This window comes from Panthera tigris, chromosome E1, assembly GCF_018350195.1.
Source record: "Panthera tigris isolate Pti1 chromosome E1, P.tigris_Pti1_mat1.1, whole genome shotgun sequence".
In the NCBI taxonomy this organism is placed as follows: Eukaryota; Metazoa; Chordata; class Mammalia; order Carnivora; family Felidae; genus Panthera; species Panthera tigris.
This window is the reverse complement of record NC_056673.1, coordinates 11,554,479-11,567,204: the sequence shown is the minus strand read 5'-3', so window position 1 is coordinate 11,567,204 and position 12,726 is coordinate 11,554,479. Positions and strand designations below refer to the sequence as shown.

General features: G+C 59.1%; 1 protein-coding gene across 1 annotated transcript in view; it reads left to right on the top strand.

Moving 5' to 3' along the window:
- RAI1 (retinoic acid induced 1) overlaps nt 1-12,726 on the top strand; it is a 120,808-nt gene that overhangs the window by 26,739 nt on the left and 81,343 nt on the right. Inside the window, exon 2 of the mRNA XM_042967242.1 lies at nt 12,451-12,598. The gene's annotated coding sequence lies outside the window, so the exon portion shown is untranslated. The remainder of the gene's footprint in view (nt 1-12,450; nt 12,599-12,726) is intronic.

Sequence of the window (12,726 nt, the reverse complement as noted above, 5' to 3'; positions counted from 1 at the left end):
GCCCTGAGGCTGGGGCGTGCCGGATGCATTTGAGGAGCCCCGAGGAGGCCCGCGTGGCTGGAGCAGGAGGAGGAGGGGGAGAATGGGAAGCGATGAGGTCAAGGTAGTAGAGATCAGATTGTGTAGGTGATTGTAGGCTGTGGTACAAGTTTGGTTTTAACTCTTGTGTGAGGTGGGAGGCACGGAGTGAGGGAGGGATGCATCCGACTTGGGTTTCAGCAGGCTCCCTCTGGCTGCCAGAAGGGCCGAAGGGGGCAGGGGTGGGCCCAGGGAGGCTGAGAAGAAGCACTTTGCGCTTACATGTAAAGACAGAGGGTAAATTCGTGGTTGACAGGGGCTATGGTGTGGAGGAGTCATGGGGAGTAACTACTCACGGGTATAGGTTTCTTCGGGGGGCCATGAAAATGTTCTGAAATCAGTGATTATAGCTGTACCACGCCATGAATATACCCAAAACCACTTTTAATTTTTTTTTAACGTTTATTTATTTTTGAAAGAGAGAGAGAGAGAGAGAGAGACAGAGCATGAGTGGGGGAGGGACAGCAAGAGAGGGAGACACAGAATCCGAACCAGGCTCCAGGCTCCCAGCTGTCGGCACAGAGCCTGACGCGGGGCTCGAACCCACGGACCGCGAGATCGTGACCTGAGCCGAAGTCGGACACCTAACCGACTGAGCCACCCAGGCGCCCCCAAAACCACTTTTTTTTTTTTAACGTTTATTTATTTTTGAGACAGAGAGACACAGAGCATGAACGGGGGAGGGGCAGAGAGAGAGGGAGACACAGAATCGGAAGCAGGCTCCAGGCTCTGAGCCATCAGCCCAGAGCCCGACACGGGGCTCGAACTCACGGACCGTGAGATCGTGACCTGAGCTGAAGTCGGACGCTTAACCGACTGAGCCACCCAGGCGCCCCCAAAACCACTTTTTTTTTAATTTTTTTTTTTTAACGTTTATTTATTTTTGAGACAGAGAGAGACAGAGCATGAACGGGGGAGGGGCAGAGAGAGAGGGAGACACAGAATCTGAAACAGGCTCCAGGCTCCGAGCCATCAGCACAGAGCCCGACGCGGGGCTCGAACTCGCGGACCGCGAGATCGTGACCTGAGCCGAAGTCGGACGCTTAACCGACTGAGCCACCCAGGCGCCCCTCAAAACCACTTTTAAAGAGTGAATTGTATAGTATGTGAATTGTATCTCACTTAAAATATATATATATATTTTTAGCGCATACTAGGACTTCTAACCAAAATAGATGCCCATGGAGAAGAGTGGAAGGAAATATTAACAGGAATTGTCACAGGGTGAGGGGGATTCGGGGTTTTGTTTGTTTTGTTTTTCCTTTCTACTTTTGTATACTTTCCAGCTTTCAAAATTGAAAGTAGGTATTTCCTTCTAAGAAATAAATGCTTTGCGATCTGGGAGGTGGGCATGGGACTGATGGGGAGGGCTGGGCCTCTGTCCGCTGGGCTTTCACGTGACAGGTTTGGAGCAGGAGAGCGCTTGTCCGGGCCCCCAGCTCTGACCTTCTGGGATTCCATTCCTGCTCACATGGCCTTGGTCAAGTCACAGGACAAGAGCTCCCAGCCTCCTCCCCCAACTAGTGTCTGAGCCGCCCGCCCGCGTGCCGTCTCCACCCAGAGACCTCCTTCTTTCCCTTGCACGCCTTCAGCCACGGGTCGCTCACCACCTCCCAAGGCAGTTCACTCATTCCATTTCTGGGCAGCTCTGCCTGTTAGCAAGCTCTTCCTTATATGGAGGTGAAATCTGTCTTCCTGTTGCTTCTACTTCTCCTAAGCTCCCTCTCTGAGCCCCAGCGTCTGGGTCTGCAGCACCGGGCCTCCGGGCCCCTTGCTTGGTTGTGGGGTGGGTGGTGGTTGTGAAGGGATTTGGGGACTAGCGGCCCAGAGCACATGTCAGTGGTCACTCAGCACGGGGGACAAAGTGCGGGTGGGCCTTCGCCCCGGCAGCACAGCCAAGTAGGATTTCCGAATTAAATGTTCAGACCACCACCGTGAAATTGAGACTTGATACTTATCCCGGCGATCGAGAACTCCCATCTCTCCGTAGGCCAGGAGGGACTAATAGCCTTCAGAGCTGGCATTTTTCAGGGGTTCGCGACGAGGCAAACCCCATAATGACTTTCACGTGCTCATTTCCATGCCTCCTCAACACACAACCCAGGCCCTGCCAGTCTCCCATTTTAAAGGTGAAAAAACCTAAGGCACATCACGCGAAGCAGCTGGGTGTGAGTCCCTCGTCACGCGTTTCGGGAGTGGTGTGGACTAAGAAAGTTGACCGCAGTCCTCCCCACCACAAAAATGTATGGAAACGGGGCTGGGGGGACGTCATACTTGTGGCTGGCTGGACCTGGCTCTTGGCCCTGTCAGTCTGTCTGGTGAAAGCCCCTTGTAGCTGCCTCGTCTCGGGGGCCGGGCTGGGAAGGGTTCTCCTGGTCTCGGACGGTGGACCATGTGCCAAATTTAGGGAGAAAGATTACAGCTTAGAAGGCTGCTTTCCGGCCCATAACCCCCCCCCCCCCCGCTGCCCCCACCATGAGGCAATAAGCAGGAGCAGAGAAGCATCACCTCTCTTCCCAGCTGTGGCAACTGTGGCCCAGAGAGGGTGCACAGCTGCCCAGAGACACACAGCCACGGTGTGGCAGGACCGGACTTGCACCGGGGAGGACAGAGGCAGCCCTTTTCCTGGTTTAAGGTGTGTGGGGAGGATGGGAGCCACAATTGCATCAGCCGGTAACTCTCCTGGAGGTCAGAACCCAGGCAGGCGTGCGAAGCCGGGGGTTCGACTCCTTTCCTCCACACTCGTGCCCGGGCTGGACTGCTCTGAGTCGGGCCCCGGATGGAACAGGTGAATGAGAACGGCTCCCGAGACAGGACAGTGGTTCAGGCTCCACCCAAAGCCACTCAGACCTCGTGCTCTCCCGTCTGCACATCTCCGTTTCCACATCTCCAAAATGGGCTAAGGACGCCTCCCTCAGAGGATTTCTGGGAGGATTCCACACGGGTGCTTGGCAGAGTCAACACCCCTCCCCGCCCGCCACCCCTGCCCCGTGGCACAGTCACCTGGGTTCCGCCGGGGAATTTGGGGATGAAGCCAAACTGGGCGGAAAAGCATTAGAACAATAATCCCCTCCTCCTCCCACCCCTCCCTCCTCCCTCCTTGCCCTCCCCACCGGCGCCCCTCCTCCTCCTCCTCATACACTCATGTGGTAAAAAATTCACACCGCACAATTAGCATCCCTCCCACCCCTACCCTCCTTTTTGATCAGCAGTTTCTTCTCCATCCTTCCAGAGGCAATCTGTGCAGATTCAGGCACCCCCTGAAAAGGGCTTTCCATTTGAATGTTCCTGGGGACTCACCCACCCTGGGAGAAGCTGAGCAGGGCCTGGGTCTCTTGTCACATTCCCACAGCTGACAGGTGGAGGTGACAGGGCTGGGTCGTCCCCCAGGAGCGAGGGAGTTGGCCTCCTTGTGCCAAAGACAGAGGGCATGCCGTAGCCAGCCCAGGTCCAGGCGGGACGAGGTCAGGAGGACTTCGGGGGTCCTCACCTGGCTGGGGTCAGGAACTGGAGGCCGGGAGAAGCCCCGGGGCAGCATCCCCAGTGCCACCAGGCAGAGGGAGGGCGCAGGCCCACAGAGCTCTCGGTTGAGACAGGAAGGGGCTGGAGGGGCACCTGAGGAGTGGTTGAGCCACCTAGAGTGACCCCTGGTCTCTGGGGTCCCCATCCCTGGAGACTGCGGGGTCAGGGAACAAATGATGTGTGGAGGCAGGTGTGCCTACGCACTCTTACACAGAGGAGTCTGTGTGTGTCCTTACGTGTGCACTGTGTCACTTTTACACGGGTACATTTGTGTAGGTCCCTGCAGTACACGTCCTCGCATGCAAACGAGCACGTGCGTGTCTCTGATTTTGTGAGTGTGCGTACACATGGACGTGTGTGCCTGTGTCTTTCCACCTAGGAGACCCTGTGTGTGTGTGCACATCCTGGCCCCCCTCCCCGTCTGCTGTGTGACATGGGGCAGGCCCTCTGTGTAGAAAATGGCATCCACGACCCCCCTGAATTTGGAGGAGGGAGTAATCCTTGGGCTCTTGCTGGGGTCTCTTCCCCGGGGGGGCAGAGGAAGCTGCTGGGGCTCAGGGTAGGTTCCACATGCTCTTGGAAGGAGAGGAAGAGGAGGGAGCTGTTGTCATTCCCATTCTTGGGTACCGGGGGACCCGCTGGGCCCGGGCCAGAGAAGCCGTGCGGCTCAGCGAAAAGGGGCAGGGACAGTCCGTGTGTGCGTGTATCTGGTTCCATGGCTTTGCTTTACATCCATGTGCTGGTACCTGTGCATCTCGGGCTCCGTGTGTCTTTGCAGGTGAGTTTTGGTGTGGGAGCATCTCAGGGGCTGGGCTGCTGGGTCTGACTGTGTGTGTCGGTCTGTCAGTTCCTGAGTATGTCTGTGTGTTTGTCTGGCCTGCTCGCTCTGGCCCAGGCAGGCTTCCCGCTCCGCGCCAGTGAATTCTGCTTGGGGAAAGTGTCAGTGGCCTCGGCGCCCCCCCCCCCCCGGTCACCGCCTGACCCTGAGGTCTCGGCGTGGGCCATGTATGGGGTTGATGGTGCTTCTTACCACGGCTCTGGGCTGGGCCCCTTCCGTCTTCCCACATGGTCCCCAGTGGCCTGGGGGAATGTGTGCACAGGATGGTCCCCAGAATGGCAGAGTGCCTCTGCCAGCATCGGGGTTCAGGCTCAGGCTGGGACTGGGGCCCCAGGTCGATCCCCAGCAAGAGCCAGATGTTGGTCTGCGGCTAGGGACTATGGCTGAGGTCAGAAGCCCATTCGTGGCAGAGGGCAGGGGTCAGTCTGTGGCTGGAGTTGGGGCAGGAGGCTCACACTGACTGGGGTCAAGGGTCCAATGTGGCTGTGGCTAAGGGTCGGTCGGTGGCTGGGTCAGGGGGCCATCTGTGTTGACGTCGAGGACCGGATAGGACTCCCAGCCCCTTGGCGGCTCCCTCACCGTGAAGACAGGTTTGAGCCCTGGGCTGCAGCTGCTTGAGAGGTGGGGGCTCAGAGGCAAGAAGGTTCACATGGCTCCCAGCCGGGCCACATGTGCGAGGAATTGGTGGCATTGGTCACAGCCGGGAACGAAGGGCTGTCCTCCAGACGCAGGACTGCTCAGGAGAACATGTGGCAGGGGCAGGCCGTCCCCAGGCTGAGGGGATGCTGCCTGGTGGACCTGGTGCCCTCCCCTCCCTTCATCCCTGTTGCCCTGTCATCCCTTCTCCCCTCTCCCCTCTCCCCTTCATTTGCTCTGGCACCCTCCACACACTTCCTGCTCCTCAACCGTCTGCCTTCCCCTGTCCCTCCTCTGTCTGTCTATCCGGCTGTCCTGTCCGGCTCGCCTCTTTTTCCCACTGACTCCCCACTTAGCCCTGCCTGCGGCCTCCGCCCTCTGACTGCAGGGCCTCGCCGCCTCCTCCGAGCTCAGGGATACAAGCCCAGCACCTTCTAGCGCAGTCAGATGCTGAGAAAGGGAGGTGACTGCCCCCGGGGGTCAGGCGCCAGCCTGGATCGCCCGGGGCATGGAGGCTGTAGGGGCTACGGGGTGAGAGAGAGTGTGCGCCCCCCTGCACAGCGTTCCTCCTCTGGGGCCCACACCCAGTGAAGGGTAGCCCATAGCGGGTCGGTCTGCCCCGTCTGAGCCTGAAGCTGTGTGACCTCATCTGGTGGCCTCCCACAGCCTAGTGAAGAAGGATGGACAGACAGATGGCAGAGAAAGCCACAGACAGCAGAGATCAAAGGTCGTGCTGATCAAAGGCAGGAAATGGTTTGGTGTCTGCAGAGCCCGATGGGCAGACCAGCCCAAGGCAGATTGTGAAGGACTCGCCCCCTGCCCCCAGGGCTTTCTCCTGCCCCGACTTGGGCCGGAACCCGAATAAGGAGACCCCAGACCCTCCTCTGCCCTCCACTGCCCTCCCTGAGATTTGGGGCAGGGGGCGTACCAAGTGTTGGGAATGTTCTGAGAGTTTAAGAGGACTTGGAGGTTTATGATCCTGGCCCCCCACCCCCAGAAGCTGAACCGCCCAAGTGCTTTGCTTTCAAAGAAAAACATCTTCTCAAGTGTTTTTGCTCTCGGTCTCACATGGTGGCCCAGCTCTTAGGAAGTGCCAGGTGGGTAGAGGGTTTTGGCGGGGGACAGAAAGTAACAGGGCTGGAATTGCTTAGTGACCACGAGGGCAGGGGGTCTGTCTGTTTTGTGCATTGTCGTCTCCCCTGTTCCCCCCAACAATGGCACTTGGTGGGCACTCCAGAAATGCACCCTGGAGCAGAGATTTGCGGAGCGGGTCTCACTTGGTGGGCCTGCGAGAACAGCAGTGGCCACAAGGGAGGGAAGGCCAGGCGGGCCCTCGGGCTGCTGCCCTGGACTGACGTGTTCCCGAAAAGGGGAAACTGAGGCTTGGAGTGGGAAAATGACTCGGCAGGGCGCTACTCCCAGTACATCTGATAGAAACGGGGCCTCTTCAGCTATCTGCTCTGACACATTGGCATGAAGTTCATTAACCTGTCAGATGGGGCAGGTTTGTGCCCTTCCTAAGGAAGTGCCCTCCCCCTAGCCTGGGGCACCTGCCCCAGACCACTCTGCCAGCAGGCCTGGCTGCTCCGTCTGTCCGTCTGGTTCCTCAGGCCAGATGCACCAGCTAGTCCTGTTAGCCCCGCCTCCAAAATAAAGGCAGCATTCTGCGCCTTCTTGGCTCTCCACGATCCGCACCCTGGCCAGGCCCTGTCCTCGTCCACCTGGACCTCTGGCCTCCCTGCTCCTGCCCTGCCCGCATGTCTGTTGTCTTCGCGGCTGCTGGGGATACTAGGAGGAAGGCCCTCAAAGAGATCGTGTCCCACTTCTGCTCAGAACATTGCAGACACCTCATCTCACTCCCTGTAAAAGCCAAAGTCCTTACTAAGGTGTATAGGGTCCTGTGGTGTGGCTTCTGTCCCCTCTCTGTCCCCATCTGTTCCCACTTGCCCCATGGCTCACTCAGCTCCAGCCACACCAGCCTGTGCTGTTCCATGAAAATTCTCACCCTGCTTCTGCCTCAGGACCTTTGCACTAGCTGTTCCCTCTGCCTGCACAGCTTTTCCCCCCGACATAGCTGCACGCCCCACTATCTCAGTCTTTCAAGTCTGTTCTCGAATGTTTTTAAGTGCAAGTTCCCTGACCACCCAACGTGAAAACACAGCCCTTCCCCAGATGCTCCCAGTCCCCTTCCCTGGCTTTATTTATTTTTCCGCCTAAGTGTAACATACTATATAATTTACCCATTCATTCTGTTTCTTGTCTGACTCATGACCACAAAGAACAGAAGCTTTGTCTTGTTCCTTGCTCTGAATGCTCAACACATAGAACAGTGCCTAGAACATAGTAGGTGCTCAGTAAATATCGGCCAGGCAAATGGATGAGTACTTCTGCTACACTCAAGTTCTGTGACCTTGGACAAGTCAATTGTTTGGACTTCAGAGACCCCGTCTTTGAAACGGTGACTGATGTGAGGGAAAGGTAGAGATTTGAAACCTGACTCTCTATAAATATGTATAAGATAGATGTTGCAACCTGCCTGGCCCACCTCTGACCCGGGACCTGCAGACGTGCGTGTCTTCTCCTCGGAGAGCCATGGCATCTCAAAGCCAGGAGGGCCTGGGGGTTACCAGATCAGGGCTGAGCTTGAATGAGACTTCGGTGTCTCAGTGGCACCCGCCTAGCCTGGTAGGTGGAGTCTAGGCCCCTCTTCCCTGCCTGTTGTGCCCACCTGGGTGGCCCTTGGCTAACCCCTGTCCCTGGTGGCCCGTCAGTGAGCCTAACATCTGGCAGCTCCACTCACCCCATTGCCTGTTCTCCCCAGGCCCCTGCCTGGCGTCTCCTCCCTGGCTCCTGTTTATTATTTAACACTGGAATGGTATTTGGACACACACTTTGCAGGAAAGCAGCTCTATCCAGATTGCACTGGGCAAACAAAGGGCTGACCTGTCCAGGCCCAGGCTCTCCTGAGCACAGCCGCACCTCCCCAGGAAGCATCTGGCCCTTTGACACCCGTGAGCACTCCCAGCACTCCCACCGTGGCCCATAAAACTCTCCTGCCAGCCAAGCATGAGGGGGTCCCCCTCCCTACTGAGCCTGGAGAAGGACTCATGTGGTGAGCAGTGGAGTCAGACCCCTGGCCGGAGCAGGGAACCTGCCAGATAGACAGCCTCCCCGGCCAGTCATTCCCTCAGTATTTATGAAGTACCTGCTATGTGCTGGGTACTACCACCATGATCCCCCCCCCCACCACCACCAGTGGGGTCTGATGGAACAGGCAAGGGTTCGGGGGCCATGTAGACCTAAGTTTGAACCTTGACACTGTCTCTCCTTCATTCGTTCGTTTGCTAAATGCATACTGAGCACCTGCTCTGTGCCAGGCAGAGGTGAGCAAGGTTTCCCTAGAAACTAATAGTCCAGTAGGGATCAGATTGTCTTCCTGTGTGTTCTTGATGCATCCTGAGATGGCCCTCAGCCTGGGTGTCTCCTCTCAGAGATGAGTAGGTCCCCACTTGAGGGGTTGTCTTGGTGACCCTCTGTGACAACACTTACAGAAGGGCTCTGGTCAGGTTGGGGGTTTCCAACCCCCCCCCCCGGCAGATGTGAATCTGGACCCCTCTTCTACACTGCCCCCAGAATGACAGAGAGACCCCTGGGACAGATGAAGGGCTCTGCTCTCCTTTGGGACAAGCCATCCACCCACCGTGTTATTCCTCCAAACCCTTAGGACGTGTGCCCAGATTCCAGAATGGGTGAAGAGTACTCACTGAGTGACCTCGGATGAGTCATGTGATGTATCTTGCCCTGATGTTCTCCATCCCCTTCCCCCATTCTTCTCCAAGGGGGCTATTGGTTCAAAGAAGAGAAAGCCCTGGGCTGGGATAGGCTCCCAAGAAGAAGGCTTGGGTCAACCTCATTCATTCATTCACTCGTTCACTCATTTATTCATTCAACACCTACTGAATGTGTGCCAGCCTCCATTCTAGGTACAGAGGGTACACAGTGAGCGCACAGACAAAAATAACTGCAAAACACTTAAATAAACAAAGTATATGGTACATTAGAAGGTGGGGAAGAGCATTGCAGCCAGAGGGATAAGCAAGTGCAAAGGCCCTGAGGTAAGAGTGTGTCTGGTGAATTCAAGGACCATCTAGAAGACAAAGTAGTGGGTAAGGGGGAGGGGCATGAGGCCAGAGAGGTGGGGGGGGGGGCCTGACTGTGTGGGATTTCATCAGAGACTGTGAGGACTTTTACTTCACTCTGAAACCAGAGAGGGGAGGGGAGCCTGTCCCTCCCCTCCTGATAAAGGGGGCACACGCTACCACCCTCACACCCTACCTGCCAATCTTGACCTTGTGGGTGGCTGTATGGAGGAGGTGGCTGAGTCAGATGTGACAGGGACAGTCTGAGGCTGAGGGGTCAGGGAGCACTGTGATAGGGGTTGCAGGCCAGTCTGCGGCTGGGTTGGTGATCCCCAGCAGGGATTTGGGGTGTTTTTTTTTTTGTTTTGTTTTGTTTTTTGTCTAATGTTGCCTTTCCGCAGCCTCAGGACTGAGAACCCTGGTTCCCAAGGCCAGATCATTGAAGATAGGGGCTAAGTAGCCTGGGTCCTACAGATGGGAAGACCAGAGAGGGCACATTAGGGTCCATTTATGGGAGTGAGGCTGGCTCTTTGCCCCTGGGCAGATGCACCCAGCAGTCTGGGGAGCCTGTAAGACGTTCCAGGCCGGTGACCACTGTCGAGCCTGGCTATAAGCTGTTGATTCCTAGGCAGGGGAAAGAGCATGTACAAAGGCCCTGGGCACTTGGATTGGTTAGGTCTGGGCTAGGGCCCAGGAATCTGTGCTTTTGGTTTCCCACTTGACGCTGTACCAATGGTAGGTTTGGGAGTGACTATTCAAGCCACTGGGGTACTGGCGGCCTCTGTGCCATCAGGCCCTAAGCCTGCACAGCCCTTAGCCAAAGACCTGGACACACAGCAATCCATGAAACCCCTTCTAGTCCCCATTCCTCCCTCCCCTCTACGCAGCCTACAGGAGGCTGGGCCTTAAGAAGAGCTCAGGCAGTGGCAGTTGCCTGCCACTGCCCTCTCTAAGGAGCCACCAGACCTCAGGGAGGGCCGGCAGGGTGGGGAGAAGGCTCCCCACACCCAGTTGGCTCATAATTGCTGCGGGAGTAGAGTGTAGGATGTATGGAGAGGTTAGTAGGGGCAGGGTGGGGGTTAATAGAGGAAGTCGGGCAATCACTGAACAGCAAAACCTAAGTGTGATAGAGGTCGTGGGTGCACTCCTCCCCGCTTGGCAGAACAGAGAGGGGCCCCGAGCGGGGAGCATCGGTGGGGGGGGGCCCCGAGGAAAGCAAGACAAGCAAGACTGGCAAGCAGGAGAGAGAGTGGAGAGAGCCGGGTCTGACACGTCGGTGTGATCCCTGGCGCGATAATTGGGTGAACGGACGATAGGTCGGACACGTGTCTGGATGGAAGGGTGGGTAGAAGGAGAGACGGATAGATGAATGAATGAATGGCTGCGTGGGCGGTGAGCAGCCTGGCGAGGGGCGGGCCAGGCGAGCGCTCAATCACAGCCCCGGGGCGCTGGCGTCCGCCTGCTAAGCTCAGAACCCGCCCCCCCCCCCACCCCGCTACGGCGGCCCCTCCCGGGGCGTGTAATTCCGTGCCCCCCGGGGCCCTGGAGCTGCTCCCCGAGGCGGCTCCCGGACTGGGGCTTAGAGGGGCTGCGCCACCGCACCACCGCCCCAGGGCTCCACGCGACAGCCTGAAGCGCGCGGGCTGGGCTGCCCCTCCGCCGCGCGGGGGGGGGGGGGGGGGGACCTGGAGGTGCGGTCCCGCCTCGAGGCCCCGGCCCCGCTCTCCTTTGTCTTAGCCCAGTCCTCTGCCATCTCCAGGCTGCCGCCCGCCTCTCCAGGCAGCCCTCGCCGCGCACTTGTGAGCTGCTCCGGATCTCCAGAGTCTCAGTTCCCACTGCCCCCACCAGCCCATAGGCGTCTCCCCCGCCCAGCAGGGTCCCCCAAACCCAGTGCCTCTAGGACCGCGGAGCCGGCAAGTACCAGGATCTCCAAGCTGCGTTTCTGGTGCGGAGGTGGGGGGGGGGGGCGCGAGATGAAGGCCCCCTCGTCTCCGCCTTCTCTACCCGCCCCTCCTCCGCCACTACTCGTCGCGCTGCGCCCCGACCCCAGCGCAGCCTGTTCGCGCCTTAAACGGCTCTTCTGCGGCGGTGCCATCGTCGACACCACGCGGAGCCCCCCTCCTGACCCCCGTGCCCGCCAGGCCTCAGACCCGCACGCAGAACACAGCCCTACGCAGCCACACACAAGACCGCCTGCAGACGCACACCACAGCCTCACGTCGACCCACAGCCCTGCACAGGCGTACCGCCCCCTCCACGCGCAGACCCACAGCCCCAACAACCGCAATCCCACTCGCAAACAAACCCACACAGACACACAACACCCCTGAGGCACACTCGGGCCCACGCAGACACGATCCTGTACACACAGCCCCTCGGATACATGCAGCCCCACATGGGCGCAGTCCCACCCACGCAGTCACAGAACCCTCCATAAACGATCGCACACAAACACAACTCCACGCAGGCACCGCATCACTCAGTTCCTCCGAGGCCCAGCAAGACACTCGCAAGCTCGTAGCCAGACCCCCAAACCCCGTGACATTCACACGTCGGGCAGACCAGAAATACACGGCCACATCGACACACACACGGACCTAACCGCGCAGCCAAGAGCTCACCCACGGGCTCGTAAGTCACAGGAAAAATATTAAAGCGTTTCCCTCTCTCCCCTTCCATCTCTGACACACGCGCGCGTGCGCACAAACACACACACACACACACACACACACACACACACACACACTCGCCCCCACCCCCGGTCCCTAAGCGCCTTGGAGCCTCCTAGCCGGTGACCCCGAGCCCCCGCGGTGAGAGCCGCGGGAGCGTCTCCCCGGCGCCCCCTCCTCCCGCTCCCTACCCGAGCTCACCACTCCTCCCCTCGCCTCCTCCCTCCCTGCCCCCTCCTCCTCCTCCCCCTCCCCCGCGTCTGGGGCGCGGGCTGCGCGCAGCCAAGCCCCCTCGTCGCGCGCCCCTCCCCGCGCGCACCCCGAGCCCGCATCGCGCTTGCAGAGTGGATGCGGCCACGGGGCGGTCTCTAATTACCTCCTGTCCTCCGGTGGCCCGTGAATAATGGCTACTGAGGGCGCTCGCAGGGGCTGCTGAGAAGGAAACGCGGGGCGCGAGAGGCGCGGCGCGCGCGGGAGCGCGAGGGAGAAAGGAGCGAGCCCGGTGCCGCCGCGAGCGGCGGGCGAAGAGAAAGGAATCGTGCGAGCGCTCACATTTTTTTCTCCCAAGGATCTCATCTGGCCGCCGCGTTCTGGAAGAGGCGAGGGGGAGAGCGCGCGCGAGAGGAGGAGGAGGAGGAGGAGAGAGACGGCGCGGGGAAGGGGAGACGGCGAGACGCGCAGCGCCGGCGCCCGGGAGATCCAGGAGGAACCCGCAGGTATTGTTGGCGGCAGAGCTTTGTGTCTTCGGGGGGCCGTTCGGGGGCGCGAGGGCTCCCGGAGCCCCCGGGACGCCGCCGCGCTCAGACCTGCCCCAAGCCCGGGGCTGCCGGCGCTGGTGGCCGCC